The sequence below is a fragment of the Meleagris gallopavo genome, chromosome Z, assembly GCF_905368555.1.
Source record: "Meleagris gallopavo chromosome Z, MGAL_WU_HG_1.1, whole genome shotgun sequence".
In the NCBI taxonomy this organism is placed as follows: domain Eukaryota; kingdom Metazoa; phylum Chordata; class Aves; order Galliformes; family Phasianidae; genus Meleagris; species Meleagris gallopavo.
Genome location: NC_139435.1, coordinates 52,620,249 through 52,637,747, shown reverse-complemented (window position 1 = coordinate 52,637,747; position 17,499 = coordinate 52,620,249). Strand labels below are relative to the sequence as shown.

At 39.2% G+C, this 17,499-nt stretch overlaps 1 long non-coding RNA gene across 1 annotated transcript; it reads right to left on the bottom strand.

Annotated features, from left to right (window-relative positions):
* Positions 1 to 8,831: 8,831 nt before the first annotated feature.
* LOC146542281 (uncharacterized) lies at positions 8,832 to 16,961 on the bottom strand. The gene is made up of 3 exons (XR_014880655.1): positions 16,624 to 16,961; positions 11,436 to 11,497; positions 8,832 to 9,430 (listed from the first exon to the last, which is right to left on the bottom strand). It is a non-coding gene; the product is annotated as an uncharacterized LOC146542281 (long non-coding RNA).
* Between the last annotated feature and the right edge of the window lie 538 nt (positions 16,962 to 17,499).

The following is a 17,499-nucleotide window of genomic DNA, read 5'->3' as shown; positions in this document are numbered from 1 at the left end:
TTCTACTTCAAGATGAGCTGAAATGGGTATTCAGAGTTGCCCTTCTCAGGAGAATAATCAAGATGTGGGGCTGGAACCTGATGTTATGCTGAAACGCCACACAACTGGCTTTGAATTTGCCATTAGTCAGCAATGCTGCTCAGTGGAAGAGTCACAGAAAAGCAGAACACAAAGAGTGTGAACACACAGACAAGACGTTTGTTTGAAAGTATGAATGAGTATTAGCAACCTGAGACATCATTTATACAGATCTTCAAGCCTGCAGACCAGGATCCTCCTGCTTCTGCTTTCTCACTGTTAACCTGGACAGTGTGTTGCATTTCCCTTGCAAACACACAAATGCCAGCAAAATATACTTTAAAAAAAAAACTTTAAAAACTTTAAAAAATACTTCCATTTTCATTAAAATCCCAATTGTCAGCGTTAGGAAACTCTAGTCTTTTGCCTGGACTAGGCTAGTTCCAAATTTTTATCCATTATTGATCTATCATAGGAGACAAGCCTAAAACAGTTACCCAATACAATACTATTTTTTTTTTTCCCCCGATAACAAATTAAAGGACTTTAATGTTTGCTCATAAAATAAATATTTCTGAAGGCTCGTTAAGATACATTCCTTTTCCTAAACATCCCCATCTGTTGTTCATTTCTGCTGTCTTGCCTGATAAGGATCTCCCCTGACTTGTGTTAGCAAAGCAGATGAGCACCAGAGCTTGTGAAATTGAGTTGAAACGTCACCACCCTGCAGAGCCTGGGCTTGGCAGGCAGAGCGCCAGCACACTCTGAGTCCTGCATGTCTTAGAGACTGCCACCTGCAGAGTTTCTAAGGGCTGGTGCAAAAACAGCATCTGCAGGGGCGTCAGGGGTTGCCCTTCTGAGAAGAGGGTGGTGGGAAGCGTACGCAGGTGCTGCTCAGCTGTGGAGTAATTGGCTGCTACTATAATCACTTCATTTGCTTCCAAAAATGGGCCTTGGTAACTTCCCATAAAGGGTTTTGGAGGCTTTATGTTCCTGAAGGCACTGGTCATTGGAGAATGGACCTCAGCAGTGCTAATTAACACCATCTAAAGTGATACCTTCTGGCTTTCACTGGTATCACAGCTAGCTCATGAAACATGTATGATAACTCACCAACTCTCTGCCTCTGAAAACCAAGGACAACCTCTATGCAAATCTTCCTGCCAGCTCCTACTCAGTTGTGATTGTTGCTGTACAGGTATTTACTGTGTAGATTGCATCAGTCAAAATGCTCCATCTATATCTAATTATTCTTCTTCCTTATCACCAATCAAGAATGCCAATTAGTATAAGGAGTAGAAAATGAACGGATAAGATCTCTGAGTGAGCAGTTTCTCAGCAATTAATAGCTGGCAGATTGCCATGTGTCAAGCACCTGTTGGCTTCCTGGTAATAAATTGGGGGTTTTCTGAGATGCATGGCAAAGGAACAGAGGAAAAAAGGGGTAAAATGGAATATACATGCAGATCATGTTCCAACATGGAAGAAAGTTTTAAGAGGCAAAAGGAAATTAATTTTCAGGACTGGAACCTGGGGAGTTCCAGAAAGATCTAGGTAGGTTGGTCCAACACGTAGTTTTTCTTGTTTTCACACTGTGTGAATTTGAAATGATTGAGCCAGTGTCAAAGTTTGGGGTTACTTGGATTAGGCTCATGCTTACCCATGTACAGACAGATTTCTATCACAGATGGGACCTGTCATATCTCTGCATCACCATCACCAACAAAAATATTTAGAAAGGAGGCATTTATGAATATCTTTAGACTTCTTATCAGGACTTGTAGCTGGCAAACCAATATGTTTGACACTGAGCAGCAGTAGGATGTCAAAGATATTCAAACTGATGGCTACTTGTCTGTCCTGCAAAAAGCCCATATCTTAGCCATGAGTTCACTGACTTTTTTTTCCTCATCACAGCACATGTGGAATGGAGTAGCAGAATTTGAATTTTTTATCTTTCCATATTCTTGAGGGGCCATCCCTCAGTGAAGACAGGAGGGTGAAGAATATGTGGAGTTAACCCTTACCACCTCTTTTTTTTTTTTCTTTCTTTCTTTCCAATTTTAATACCTCAGCCACCTGTCACCAGAGAAGGCTGCTGGTTCCTTCAGTCACCCTCCTTAATCACTGATCCTGTGTGACTCTTTTTGACAGTGCTTTTGAGGTGCTTTCGCATTAGGAACTTGTCCAATACTTTCACAACCTAACTATGGCTTTCTGTTAAGCAAACATAAGTCAGTTTTGGACTAGAAGAGTTGGTGCTTGACTGCAGTCAGAATTGACTAGAGATTTTGTGGTGGGGTATGAAGCAAGAGTATTTCACATTCATATAGACAGAGATAGATAGCAAATTGCTCTTGGTCAGTGACTGATAAGCATTCTGAGCTAAGGCCTACAGCTATGGAGACTCTTTAATATAATATAACACTGACTCAACAATTAAGTCTCTAAAAAATCGCATAGGAAATGCTTATAAAAGAAGGGCAGGTATCCATGTCCTTTGATGACTCCATCAATCAACTTCAGCAACAGGGAGGCTTAACCAGAACACTCCAAGCGGGTATTGTTTTACAACCCAAGCCTCTTAAAGAAATATTTACTGCTAAAGGTGATTCACTGCAGCCTGCCCTAGAAAATGCTGAGTTATCATCACAAATATTGCTAACAGCACTGCTGAAAATCAAGCATAAGCACTTGAAAGATGACTACTACCCAAAATAAAGAGACAAAAATACAAAGCCCAAGCAAACAATAGGTTAACAGCAGCAACAAACCCCAGCCAAATGAGAAAAGTCCAATTGACTGCATTCAGCCCAGCACTTTTTGCATATTGGATGTCACACAGGAACAGTCTGCATTAAGGGGACATGAGGGCCTAAACCTGTCTTTGCTCACACAGAAGTAGCTTCTTGTCCTGTGGTAGGTCACGGGAGAAAAACAGGGGATGCCTCCATCCATTCCTTGCATCTAAATCTTTTGCAATGTCTAGATCATGAAACAGCGTAAACATTTCCTAACCATGAGTAGCAGCTGATCTCCTTTATATGTTTTCCCTCCTACCTTGAAAACCTACTTTGTAGCCCCTCCTCTCTGTCTCATCTGCATGTCAGACAGTATGTGTTATCCTAGGGCCAATTAAGGAAGAAAATAATGAAAAGTGCTCCAAATGGCTCACCCAAAGGCCTAGAGGAATGGCTGCTTGAAAGCTGTTTTTACGTTTCAGTAAAATTTAAACTAGTGGATAAATTATATCTCCAGCCTTTTCTATTAACTCTCATCCATTCAAGGTTAGCAAACATTAGTAGTTGTTGATTTATTTCCTTTTTTTTTCTTTCCAGAAAAAAAAGACCTGGAAAAATAAATCCTTCTCAAAGTTTTTTATCAATTGTAAGTTACAATGATACCATATCAAATTGGATGCATAGTCTTGTATGCTAGTCAGATTTTATAAAAAGTTGTTACTTTCCCTCATTCTTATGCAGTATGCTAATTACTATACCTAAACATTTGTTTTCCTTTTGATGCAGCACTATAGTAGCTAGTAGCAACCTGTGATGAAACCTATTAAGTCTGGATAGCTGTAGAGAACTATCAAAAGGTGAGATACCTATAAAATAAAGATGAGTAAAAAGTGAATGACAGTTCACATAGAGATAGAGATAAGCAGAGGAGATGAGAAGGAAATTCATCTCCCCACCTTATGCAAATCTACAAGATTTTGAAATATTTATTTTTCACTGTTCCAAAGACTAAATCAAAATCTCAAAAATGTTAGCAAGTTACAAATCAGCGGAAGTTGTTATCTAGACCAAATCAGTTTTCTTTTTATGACACACAGTTTACTAAAATAATGATCTAAACCAGCATACATTTTTATATGAAGATTTTTGCATATCTGTAACAAATTCCCAAGCATATTTCTCAACATGCATTTCATCTAAGAGATAAAGATATGCTATTGTCTTCATTTTAGAGAGAAGAAAACTTGAGTATGGAAAACTTTTTCGGATTGCGTAGCTGAAGTTAGGTCCTCTTCATCATATACAACCCTATAAAAGTCAGAAGCCTCTACATTTTTTTGAAAATTTAATTTTAGAGACCTACTATTATCAGTTTGACCCTATTGTACACCCTTTGATGGAGGCCATAACGCACTATTCCTAGCATTTTATCTAATATCTGGACACATTTGTTCATCACATGAGGTGGCTCGGCAAGCTTCTGTCTACTCTGAATTTTGACAAGAAATTCCAGATTTTATCAAAATATGATATACTAACATGTCAGTTCCTGCAATAATTTAGAATGCTTTTCAATTTCTGGCTGTATAAAATCTTGCTGTTTTTGCGGAAACAGCTTTTTATTTACAAATACAGATTTAGATAGGTTTACACATAGTTTCCTTTTCGGAAGTTGAAACTCTTGGGGGATATGTGACAAAAACACAACAGGAGATACAATGAGGTCAATAACACAACAGAAGGATCTTTTTAAAGAAGAGACTTTGAGTGACAGGGCAGCAAAAAATTTACAAGGAAGGCTGTTCAGTAGCGCAACTGGATTTACAACGTAATTGTATATTGCTACAGAGGTTGTCTTTCTTCATCTTTGGGAAACACCTCAAATACAAAACCAGTGACTTTCTAACACTGAAAAGCCATAAACAAGCTTCTTAATCCTTTTATAAAACTAAATTGCAGGACCTGGTGACATCAAGGGACAATGAAATAGGCAAAACTGCTAAGTTCAGGATTTCTCCTGCAGGAAATAAGGCCAGGGAAATTAAAGAGAATGGCAAAGCTCCATTTTGTTTGGGAAATGGACCTTATGTTTGCTTTGAAGTCCTGGGAGATAGGGGGGTGGAAGATCAAGCATTAAAAACTTCCGACACTCAGTTTCACCTGAGACTTGGACTCATCAGTGATAGTTTAATCAGAGAGGAATGTTAATTAAGGCTTCAGGCTCTTTGTATAGAAGCTGATTAATTGCATGTGTTGATTAGCATTTTGCTGTATTGAACATGGAACAGCCTGGATAAATCCTATGTGGAAATGCCATGTGTAAGATAATTCAGGTCTGTTGTACTCAGGGCTGTGAATGCGTATTACTACGCTTTTGATTTAAAGAAGCTGGCTCTGCTCCCTTAGAACCCAGATGAATGTAATTATTCCTGGCACATGTGCTGCATGCAGGGATGCCAGGTAGAAAGACAGATACCCAAAAAAGAGGGAAAGTAAAGGTTGCTTTCCAATTGCTTCTTAGCAAACAATGCATGCATGTTGTTTTGCACTTCTTGACTGGAGAATTAGAAGTGTGCCTGTGGATATTTGTGTGGTTTAACAATAGAGCTAAGACTAGCCAAACGTCTGAGAGCGCCCTAAGGAACAATATTCTGCCCTGTCTTCCTTTGCCTGTGTGCTCCTGTTCTATGGGCTACTGCTGTCCTGGCACTGAAGAGCTGCAAGAGAGCCACTGGCAGCAAGTGATCCCACTGTGTCCATAGGATTCATGTTCTGCTAAGTTCACGCTTCACAGCTGGTCAGATTACATGGCCACATCTTCCCAATGTGAGAAGCACACATGTGCAAGGTGGCTAGGCTGTTTTGGAGGTAGCTAGCTGCTAGATTGGCTTAGCTTGTTATACAGTTGCACCCTTAGGTTTTTCTTCTCTGTTATGCACACATGGCCCCGTTCAACTAACTGTTCAGGTGCTGCGTAGAGAGTGAAGACAGAGATGAAGTCCCAGGTCCCAGTTCTGGCTGGAGTAATTGCCATGTTGCAGTCACTTTGCCTTTGGGAGTACTCATTCTTGTTTGGTACCGGGTAAGAGATTTTAGGAACAATGTCCGTCCTTTTAATGCTGTGTTGCTGAATAATGTTGTAACCACCAATTGCTTGGCTCTTTAGAAAATAATTTGGCTTGTTAAGGTGTCTCAGGAATGAAACTTGACAAGATTTAGACATGCTAATATTGCTATTGACTTCCAGGGAATTACTGAAGTGTATGAACTTGAGAATGCTCAGAGGAGTTGGCAGCAATTATGGCTAAACAAAAGATATCAAAGCTCAATTCTTCAAAAATTTCTACCAAAGCTGTAAAGGAATAGAACAAGGACTTCACAGAAGTGAGCTAAAGTTGAATCATTAATTTCAGAATAAATAAAAATCACCAGAGTTTATTATTTCGAGTTTCAAGTAAAACATACGTTTCTGACATGTTTGTGATTAGTTATGTCAATCCCATGGGTTGCTATATAATTGCAGGTTGGAAAACAGTTAGAAGACCATCAGTGTGTATGTTGAGGGAATGTAACATCGGTACAAACCTCTTGCACTCCCTTAGTGTATTGCAACAGTTAATTAAAATAAACTACAGCCCAATGGTAGTATTTCTTCTGCTTAAATAAACAAGTATACAAACACACATGATCTCATGACCTTCCAAATATGATGACAAAATCAGGGGGGTTTGGTTGCAGAGAAACAGATGAACTTTTAGGCAGACACCATAACCTGTTTGTAAGATCCTGTGATTCCCTCAGTGTTGATTAAACACATTAGTAGATTCTTTATCCATAAATGGATTATGTGCCTTAGGTTCTTGTCTAGTCAATCACAATAATACAGCCATGACAAAATAAATACATAAATAAAAATGTGTAGGCAACTAATTTCTCTAATTTCTAAGTCCAGCGCTGAATTTCTCAAATATGCCTATGACAGTGTTTTGTTTTTTTACCCCCATTACATGAAAAAAAAAAAAGATAGATAGATAGACAAGTAGATAGATAGATATAAAATCTGACAAGCTTTCGAAATGTTCCACCTCTGATTTTCTTGCTGCTTATCTTGTCATTGTTAACAGAAAATGGCTGCTTGCTGAGTACAGCAACTGTGTTTCACTTTATTCTGAACCACACCTATTTAGTCACTAGTAACGCAACTAGTTAAAATTTCAAAAAAACTTCTGAAGTGCACGTTCCATATGAAGCAACAGACATGGAAGAAAAGGTTCAGCTTTTCTCTTTATCCCCATTGAAGAATGAAAATATCAGTGTTTTTTGTCTACAAGCCTTTTCTTTTAGAGAGTTTCATATCCTTACCTTTTCTCTTGGCTAACATTTTTTTTTTTCCCCAATGGAAAACCGGGTTGAGATTTTTAGGGCAAAATTTGCTATAAGGAAGGAATTTAGGAGAATGGAATTACATAATATAAAACACTCTGAAAAAGTTTTACTTATAAACAAAAATCAAGATTTTCTTCATGTCTGTTGACCAGCACTTTCAATACTCAATATCTACTTATTTATATTTTCTGCACTGTTGTATCTTATTCTAGAATCATGAATTGTGCCCATTTCTATAACCAAAAATCTGCATTACTAGTTAATTTGGAGGTGTATTTCAGTCACTACGTGAAACATATACTTACTCAAAACATATGCTGACTCAAAATAATTTTTCAAAGATAAAGAAGTATTCCATGAATAATTAAAAAAAAAAAAAAAAGGCATTCCTTGTAAACAACATGACTAGAGAGTAACTCTCATTTCTGGTGAACTTTAACTGCATTCTAAGTGAAGTATAATGAAGGTTAGAGTTTTCTATACATCCTTTCTTCAGGAAAAGTCAGTGTGTAAGGTCTGACAATGATAAATTTAGAATTATGGATTTTAGGAGGGATAAGTAGATATTTTTCAGTAACTTAAATGTGTGAGTGCCTTTTTTAAAAGGACATTGATTTTCATTTTCTGCACTAGTTTGCTCCATTTCTTCCTCCAGCTGTCCCCCACAAAACTGTTGAATCCCACTTATGTTTTTCTCTGGTGCAATAGACAAGTAGGAAAATTTAAATGATTTCAACAGGTGCTGAGGAAAGAAGTTTTTGCTCAGTATGCAGAAAATATAGGAGCAGGTAGAACAAGGTTCCAAATCAGGCTCATATCTCTGTCTGAGCTGAGCTGGCAAATTTTCTGTGCTTATTCCTAGGAATGATATCCAGAGACATGCTATAATCCAGCCAATAAAAAATGAAAGATGATGTGGATATCTAGCACATACTCAGTAAGACAGATAGAAGTTAAGTAACACATTGATATGCTGGAGAATTAAATCATTATCTTGAAGTCAGCAACCTTGTTAACTGCTGCATTATATTAATGCTGCTGAACTGCACAGGAAATGCTCTGGCCCTCACCCTTTGCTTTTGTGCCTCCCTCTCCCTCTGCCATTCTACATCTACAGCATGGTGTACCCAAGCCCTGCAGTGCTGCACCCAGACAGAGCAGGTTGGGGGAATGCTAGAGATAAGGCAGCCCATTAGACTCTTCCCACTAAAAGCTCATTTAGTACGGAGTAGCTCCTGTTTAAGGCTCTTCCTTGAAGGTCACAAACAGAAATAATTCCCCAAAGGAATTTTATAATGTTTTTTAGCACATATACATACAGCAAGCTAGAGGTCCGTCTGTTTTCCCCACACTCAAGGCAAGTGACGTGAAGAGTGTTCATGTCCACAGCAGTATGAACACCTCTGAGAAGGTGGTATGTGATGCTGCAAAACGTGAGATTTCCCTGCACTTGGAGGTAACAGTGAGGGCCTGGGTCAGGTATCTCATTCACTCTGCTGACACAGGAAGAAAAACAGCCAGATCTCCCTCAGAAATCTGGGGTTGGAGCACCTCTCCTGTGAAGAAGGGCTGAGGGAGCAGGGCTTGTTCAGCCTGGAGAAAACTCTGGGAAGATGTCCTTGTGGCCATCCAGTAATTAAGGGAAGTTTACAAGCAGGAGGGAGACCAACTTTTTGCAGAGTCTGATATAATTTTAGTTTTCAACTAAAAGAGGGGGAATTTAGATTAGATGTTAGGAGTAAATCCTTTACTCAGAGCGCTGTAAGGCCCTGGCACAGCTGCCCAGAGAAGCTGTGGTGCCCCATCCCTAGAGGTTCTCAAGGCCAGGCTGGATGGGGCTCTGGGCAGCTGAGCTGGTGGGCTCTTACAAAGTGTAAGTGTAAACACAGCAGATAAAAGACAGGATTAGAATGGAAGGAAGCTATAAAGAGGATGTAGGCCTGAGAATAGAAGTAAGAGCTGGAAAAGAAGGATGGGATGAAAAGGAAACAAATAGACAAAGGGTACAAAAAGCCTTGATGCAAACTGCTTACCTGAAAGGACTAGATGGAAAAGTGAGTGACCTAAAAACTTTTCCTCCACTTGCCAAGTCAGTAACACTGTGGTAACATTCCCTGTAATTTCATAGCTGCTCCACATTTTCTTGTCTTCTGCAAGTTTTCTGAGTCCTGATTATTGAGCTGACCTTTTCCATCACCCAGCATCAAAGAAGCTCTCTTCTCAGTCTATTAGAGGCAAATTTTTCTGTGCTTTAAAAGCTGCATATGTAGCTCCGGATCCTTGACCTGAAAAATGAAAGAGTTGTGTCCATTACAGAGAACCAAGACCAAACTCTTAAAAGAGTCTTTGCTTATCTTTATCACTCAGGAGTATTTGGGAAACATAAATGTTCAGAGTTTAGCATTTGATGTACTTTAAGAAACCACTTTGTTTGGTCTATCTTTTTGGTAGGTTCTGATGCTAAGATCAGAGAGTTTTGAACTGATTCAGTTTTGTGCCAGTTAAGGTTGCTTGGCATGCTGATAGAGCTTGTTCCATTATGCAGTTTACAATCAGATGCAAAGCCAATAGAGATAAGCTGAAGGCACTGCAAATTGCTGAGTGCTTTAAGATGTACAGGGCAGTAACTGGGTTTACACAGCACCCAATAGATACCCTTAGAAATCTAAAGGTGACGGTAATTGCACTCTGCCAAGGATAGCCACTTATCTTTGCTAATTAGTTTGCATTATTAAAAAAACATGTCTCCACAAGGGAGTGCTACTTTGCTTCCATTTCTGCTCCATTTAATTCAAAAGCATGTAAATGTATTTGTCCTATGGAACCTGTAGTCATAGTATTTACAGCTATATTTTTGCTGTTTGGGGATTATGTCCACAGCAGCTCTGAGTGCATGAAGTCTCAGGGCAGCAGCAGCCCCTGTGTTTATGCACCAGATGATTACTATGCACACAAGTCTGTACTCTCTGTCCTCTCCAACAGGATTTTTTTTTCTTTGTTCTTTGTTTGCCTCTTTCCTTCCTCTAACAAAAGTCTTTCCAGACCAGTTGCAGTAATGTTTGTTGTTTCTGCATGGACACACACAACTCATTGTACATACTTACAAAGTGGTCAGGTGGGAAAGAAGAACTCTCTTAAAAGTGTTTATTGCGAGACAGAGGCTATTTATAGACTGTATGTTGCATGAAAAAGAAGGTCAAGACTGTACAGGATTTGAAATTTAAAGAACATGATGGGTTTAGCTGTGTAACTCAGCTTTTTGAGTGCTCTTCCAAATTGAACCAGATTTGAATCATCCATATTAGTGGTATATGCATGTCCAGCAGGCCTAGATTGTTTGTAGCAGTTGAGGAAACAGTCCCTGGGACCTTTATGAGAGCTTGGTTGGCAAAACATACTGGCCCTGTTTCCTGCCTTTGTCTGTGATAGTACAAGAGGCTCTCAGCAGAGCTGGAGAAATTATGTTTTTCTCCCCACATACCCTCAAAACTGGTATTTGATGGAAAACAGCCTTATAACAAGATATCTTATTTGTCATTTCAAATCAACAGTTGTGGTTGGCACAAAGATATAACCTGATCATTTATGAAATGAAAAGCATTCAGTTTATGAATACCATATTACTAGCAATAGCTATTTCTTGAAGAATATGTAATCTACTCAATGGAAATAGATGAAAAACATTCAGGAAGCATATTGTGCAGTGTGCAGTGTGGAGTTTTGAGATGTTTAAACAAATTTATGAAGGAGTTGTATGGTAACCATACTGCTGCTAGAGGGCTGAGACTTTTTTCTTCAATGGGGAATTCAAATGTCACCACTCTATGGTGACTATGGCCCATAGTGGTGACACCACATCTCATCATCAGTAATAATGTGATCCAGGAAACTGTCACCTTCAGCCTCATATTAGTTCAATAAGACCTGACAAACCTGCATAAGGTTTTCTTTTTGTTTCTGTGTGAGCATTCATGGGATCCACTTGGTACAAAATGTGTGATATTCTATCATTGCCACCATCATTTCCAACACACTTAAGACAAAATCAGCCCCATACATAATTCTCTGGTTGTAATCTGCAAATCATGTGGATGAGCTTGTCGAGACACTATTCATTTCGTGGTGTGACAGCTGTGCATGCCCATCTGATGACTTCTCTTTCACATTGCTTTCGCCACTGCTGAAACACAACACTCACTGCCTTACTGTGCTCACATCCACTGATTGGTCTCCAAAAACGTTCAGCCAGTGTCACTGAATGTAATTCAGTGGAGGAATTCAGTGACAAACCTTTGCCTCATCCGTACTTCCATGTCAGATGTCATTCTGCCAGACTGCCACTCTGCTGCCATCTGTAACAGAATATTGGTGGGAAGGTTCAGACTACACTGCAGTACCACCAGCATCCATCCCTGATGTCATAGGTCAACATCATAAAATAGGAGGCATTACTTTCAGAGCAGTCTTCATACTTTTAACTTTTACCACCTGGTATTTGATCTTATGTGCTTTCAGAATTTAAGGTGTTGTCATTAGATCTTTATAGATTTATCATTTGAGGAAAGAATGAACATCTTTGTAAAAAATTCAGAATTTTGCTATGTTTGCTTATCCCCATTCAAGATTGAACTAAATTCATAATAGTATCTGTTTTATCATATCACATGTGCTTTTATGTCGAGACTTCTGAGAAAATTATACAGGTTTAGTCAAGATGAAAAGTGGAGTTTTTTTCACTGAAATGAATCCATTGGATTTTTTTAAAACATATTGACCAATACTCTGTTGTGATGTACTGACTCTATTTTTATATGAATGTGTATTTACTTTTATGCAAATCTAGCCAGCTACTATTAGCTGGTTCATGGCCTGATCTAAACTTTCACTGCAAGCAGCAGTAAATCAACTGTTTAGAGAGGAAGAAGCACATATAAACAAAAATAATCAGTGCTTTCCTATTTTCAGAGGAGCCTCCAAAATGAACCAACATGAAAATTGTTCTCCACTTTTCACTGTCTCCACCAAGAGCCCTCAGGTTGTCAAAGTATTATGCATGAGGTAGCTTGCAGATCAGCAAAAGTTGGAACCTTTCCTTCCATCGAAAAACTACAGCAAACACACAGAGAAGAGTAGAGATGTTGTGCAGTTCCAGGTGGGGAACAGTTTTGCCCAGCACAGCTTGTGTTTGCTTGGCCTGGCCCTCATCCCTCTACAATGCAGGCACTGGCTTCCAGGGAAAAGGCAAGGTTTCATTCTGATCAGCGACCAAATGGTGAATTCTGCTGATAGGACCTTTTGTTACATTTAGGCCTCCTGATTAGAACAGATACTCAATGATCTCTACTTTTTAGTCTCTTTTTTTATATACCTCACACATGAGATTTCCTGCCTGCAGACAGACAGGTCTTCCCCATTCTTTCTGTAGAAATAAGCAAAAAGAATGTCAGTAATTCTGTGGATAAAATACTCTCGTGTTTTTCTTTTTACGTCATTTTCTTTCTTTGTAACATGTCATAAACAACAAGAGTAAGTAAAGCATTTTTCCAGTTTCTTTTGTCTGACACAGAATTTTTTTCCCTTTCATCCATGCATCTTTGAATTTTCAGGAGGAAAATTCAGAAGAAAATCTGTACAGAAAGGAAAAAAAAAAAAAGGCTAAAAAGGATAATCCTTCCCTAAAGATCAGCCTTACATTTCATCATAATGAGATATTATTAATAATTCTCTCTGCTCTAGTATGTAAAATTAGCTTTGACTTTAGTACAGTCATCCTTGCAATATGCAGCCACTCTGGAGAGAGAGATGCTGGGAACTCTGAATCTGATCTGCCAGTGGGGCAGGTCTTCACCTGAGAGCTCTGCAGAAAGCCAGGTGCCACGGGGGTAGATGGTGTTATCACATGTGGCTGCAAGAAGCTGCTGTATAGAGCATGAAGGCCACAGAGTGTCTAGTATTTTTTTGGTATACATTGCCTTCGGCATAGAGTACTTGTAGGAAGACGTGTGTGTTTGTTTCCTTCTCAGGGAGCACTTATGTGGTGTACAGAGTGTTTTCACTGAAGACCTATTGGCCCAGCACCAATAGAAATGATGATAGTTTCTTCCAACAGATACTGGTGAACTGTTGTATTTTTTTGCTTACATATACGTAAAACAAAACAAACTCCCTGACACACCAAAGAAATCCCCAAGCAGCTGCCTTATAAAAACAGCCTCTTCATTTATCACTGTATCCAAGAGAGACTTAGCCGAAATGCTGCTGTAGTTCAATGATTTTAAGACTTTTGTCTAAGTAAAACACATTTGGCATTTAAATCCTCACTGGACTATCCAAACAAGCAATTTTTCCAGTAATGCTAAATCACCAATGGTAACTAATAGATGTCAAAAGGGGTAGACAGTTGCTTATCAGCACATCTGAAATCAGGCCACAGACTCTTGAAACATGAAGTGGATGAGCTAACTATTTTTATCACTTGTGGAAGTCAGGAAGACCTTCTGTATAATGAGATTAAATAAATAAAAGCTGAAATGATAATTAGCTGTAATTGTAGGTTTGAACAAAATTCTTCCTCTACTTGGTCAGAGAAGATGATAGCAAGAGCAATTTGAATTCTGCAACCATAATTACACTTCTGGCTTGGAAAAGCTTGCACATAGTAAGTGAGTTCATAATTGCAAATGAATGTTAACTGTGGGGGAACATTCACTGACAGCGGAAAAAGGTTGGGCTAACTCAAGCCTGGACATACATAGAAGACTTGATGCGCATTGGAGCACAGTGGGGCATTTGCTTTGCAATGATTGACATAAGCCATGATATCCTGCTTCTAAAACCTAAATATTGCAGAGTATAAATGTATACTATCAGTGGAAAGACTGTGATTCTATCAGATCAATTTTCCAGTCTTAAGCTGATCAGGAAAAACAGGCATTGAATGCATGGTTCCTCTCTTTCTGATGTACACACTTGTACAGTGACCAAAAATTTGGAAGGGGAAAGGGCAACACTTATTGGAGAGCGGGAAAATCTCCAGTGATGACCTAAGCAGCTGCTCTTTTCCTCCATTACACACATCAAGGGTTTCTGTTGTGTTTAACAAGTTTGATTGATTAGGTAAAACAATGTCCATTTGCAGAATTATTGTTCACAGATGGAGCCTCTTAGCATGTATTTCATAAGCCTTTTTCCTTCTCTTTTTATACTTTGCTTTCCCCCAAGATTTATAACTAAATTATAAAGTCACTTTGGGAAGAATTTCAGTTGATTGGCTTTTGGCTCCAGTGAAAAATAACACAAGGTTTACCGTTATCAGCTATAGCTTGCACTCTCCAATAGATTAAAATGATATCCATTTGGAATGATGGAAACATGAGATGTAGAGGTTCTTGAAGTAATTGCTCTTCATGTTACTTCCATTACCAACGCAGGATTATTCCCTGCAGTATACATTTAATAAAATGAAACTTAAGAAACTATTAGAAAGAGAGAATATGTTAGTGGTCTAATCATCACATTCAAAATATTTATATTCCATCACTTGACGGTCTTGGCAAGGTGATGTCAAGCTGCAACCTATCTTACATAGATAAACAGACTGCAATTTATATTAAATTTGGATTACATCTTCAGCTATTGAAACTCCATGGAATTCACAATCTGGCCTTCAACAATTTTGGATATTTTTACAGCAGCCAAAGTTGCATGCTGGATTGATAAGTTCTTCATGGTCTGGTTCAGGTGATGGTGATGAAATAAACAGTCCACGTATCGCTGGTATAGTGCAGTTTCTGCTCTGTGTTTGGACAAAAATGGAGTTTAAGGCATATGCTAAGCAAAACTTAATTCTAAACTATATTATCGCTATGCTCTGATAAGCTTTTTTTGAGAAGTAAAAACAATGTCAGATGTAGTTAAAAAGCCACTCGTACAGTGATCATACTGCTATTACTGTGGACGTCAGTGGTACTTGGAAGAGTAGTTTGAGTAGTTCACCTGCAGAAAGTTTGATACCCTGAGGAAAAAAAAAAACTCTTTAGGGACAAAACTTTCAATGATGATTGATACCTGGAAGTGTTTAATTCAAGGCTTTGCATGGGGAAGAAAGCAATGCACTTCATTGGCTTACATTCACTGATTCTTGGAACTTCACCTTATTCTGCCACAGGCACAACAAAAGCACATTTAGATATTAAGTGTCATCTGAGTTTGCACCTTTACTCCTTTTCTGGTCATTCAGTGGGCTGAACATAGCATTCAATACCAGCAATTAGATCAGATTTAAGGACCAAAAAATGGCTCAAGGAAGGAAGGAAAAAAAGAAAGCTGGAGCTGCTTAGCTATTTCGCACAAAGGAGCTGACCAAGTGATTCACCCCCAGTCTTAAGCTCAAATTTCAGTTTACCAGTGGTAGTACTACAGTCCAGATTAAAGCCTAGAGTGTTTCTGTACTCATCCACAAGCATTTGGAGTTGCTATGAAGAGGCCTGTGTAGCTCTGTGTAGTGTAATTCCCTGTTTCCTTCTGAGTGAGAAGTGAGCCACTGCACTCAGAGGGACTGGCTGAAGCGTAGCAGTTGTTTCTGTTATAAGCTTGAGAAGAAGGCTGTGTTGAAAGTAAATTTTTGGTCCAGGACATAATCCCTTGCTTGTAGAGTGCCTTACTGGCTGTTGACTGTCTGTTGCTCCCAGAGGAAATTCTTTGGCACGTAATTGCTATAGAAAATTACCTTTAGTGGCTTAGACTTGACTAGGCTAGAAAGCATCCCTAATTACTGCGCAGAAACTCTTCCAACCTGTAGATGTAGTGAGAAGAAGGGCAAGCTGGAAAACAGCAGTAAGATTAAGCTGAATTTTCTTACTTCTTCCCTTTACTTACACAAAATAAAAGAAGGTAGTGTAAGTAGTGTAGGAAGTGTAGGATTATCCAAGTTCATACTGATATGATCTGTAGATCTGACTTTCGATAAGGGGAGAACATGAAAGTATATCTTAAAGTGAGTATATCTTAGAGTGAGTTTCTTTCTTTGATCTCACAGATGGTGAATGAAACAAATACTTTAACAATTGATAAGGCCATGGGCATAGAGCTGGATCGTATTCTGCACTCTTTTCTCTGCCTCAGAGCTGCAGCTCAGATTACCAAGAAGCCTTTGCCCTAAGACAGCATAGCATGGTGGTGGCCTTACCATGGAAATACTATGGAACTGCTAATGAGCCCAAGGCTCTTCAGGCCACTGTGTGCAGCACCTGCACCTCACAGCGCTGATTCACTCAGCTCATAGGTCAGCACAGTGGGGGATATTTCTGCCAGTGGGGTGGAGAAAGGCATGAAAAATCTGGCAGTCTGGGGATGGAACTCAGATCCTGAGAGAGAGGGAACAGCTCCTCTGAGCTAGGATGAGAATCTTGTGTTGAGCTGACCAAGAAACAAAAGCAAAAGAGGGAATGTGGAAATCCATTTTTAGAAGTGATCTTACCACATTTTATAATGAGCGTCCTGGGTTTTCCTCTGACTCACAGAGTAGTCAAAAGCTGCTTTATGCAGCGTGTGTCCTCAGCAGTCTCTGTAGAGCTTCTTTTGGCTTCAGACAGTTAACTCAGACCTCAGCACAGCATGTGTAGTGCATTCTTGTGGTCATCTCTGCATTCATGCATTGCCACAAAATATTTAACAGAGGTGCCAGCTGTCGACTGGAAGGTGCTGTAACTGCACGTATCCACCTGCTGGGATTTAACGATGACAAGAGATGGCCATCCGCCTGCTACAGACGCCGGTCCCCAGTGCACGGCTCCGATTTTCCACCTCCTGACTGTTTTTTTTCTGTAGAGATGGAACAGTCTGTTTCAACAGGGTTCTCTTTGGCTTACAGTCAAAAACGGCTTAAAGTTACAGTGTGTTTCTTTTATTATTTTTTTTTCCTTACCAGGATGTAACAGCTGTTCAATGCTTAAATCAATTAAAAAAAAAAAAAAAGCTAGGAAACCTAAAGGATTTTTTTTTTCCCCCTAAATAAAAGCAGTGTGCCCTACATGTCATAGATCTTTTCTTAATAAACTTATTTGTGTTTATTGACATTCATAGGTAGGGAAACTGCTGGTCTCTAATTGGTCATGCTGCTAAAATAAGCCCACAGAGTTCATCACAGGAGTGGTATGTAAGTCTTATATGTTCAAAATTGAAACTGATGGCTCTTTAACTTGGTGCAAGTGTTCTGTGTGCTGTGCAGCAGCTGTCTCCATTGCAGGCTTGTTTTCAGCTTGTAATGGACAGGGGTAGATGGTCTGCTGCATTCAGGGGATCGTGACTGTAGAAATAGGAGCAGATTTTCACAGGAAAAAGACCATATGCAGAG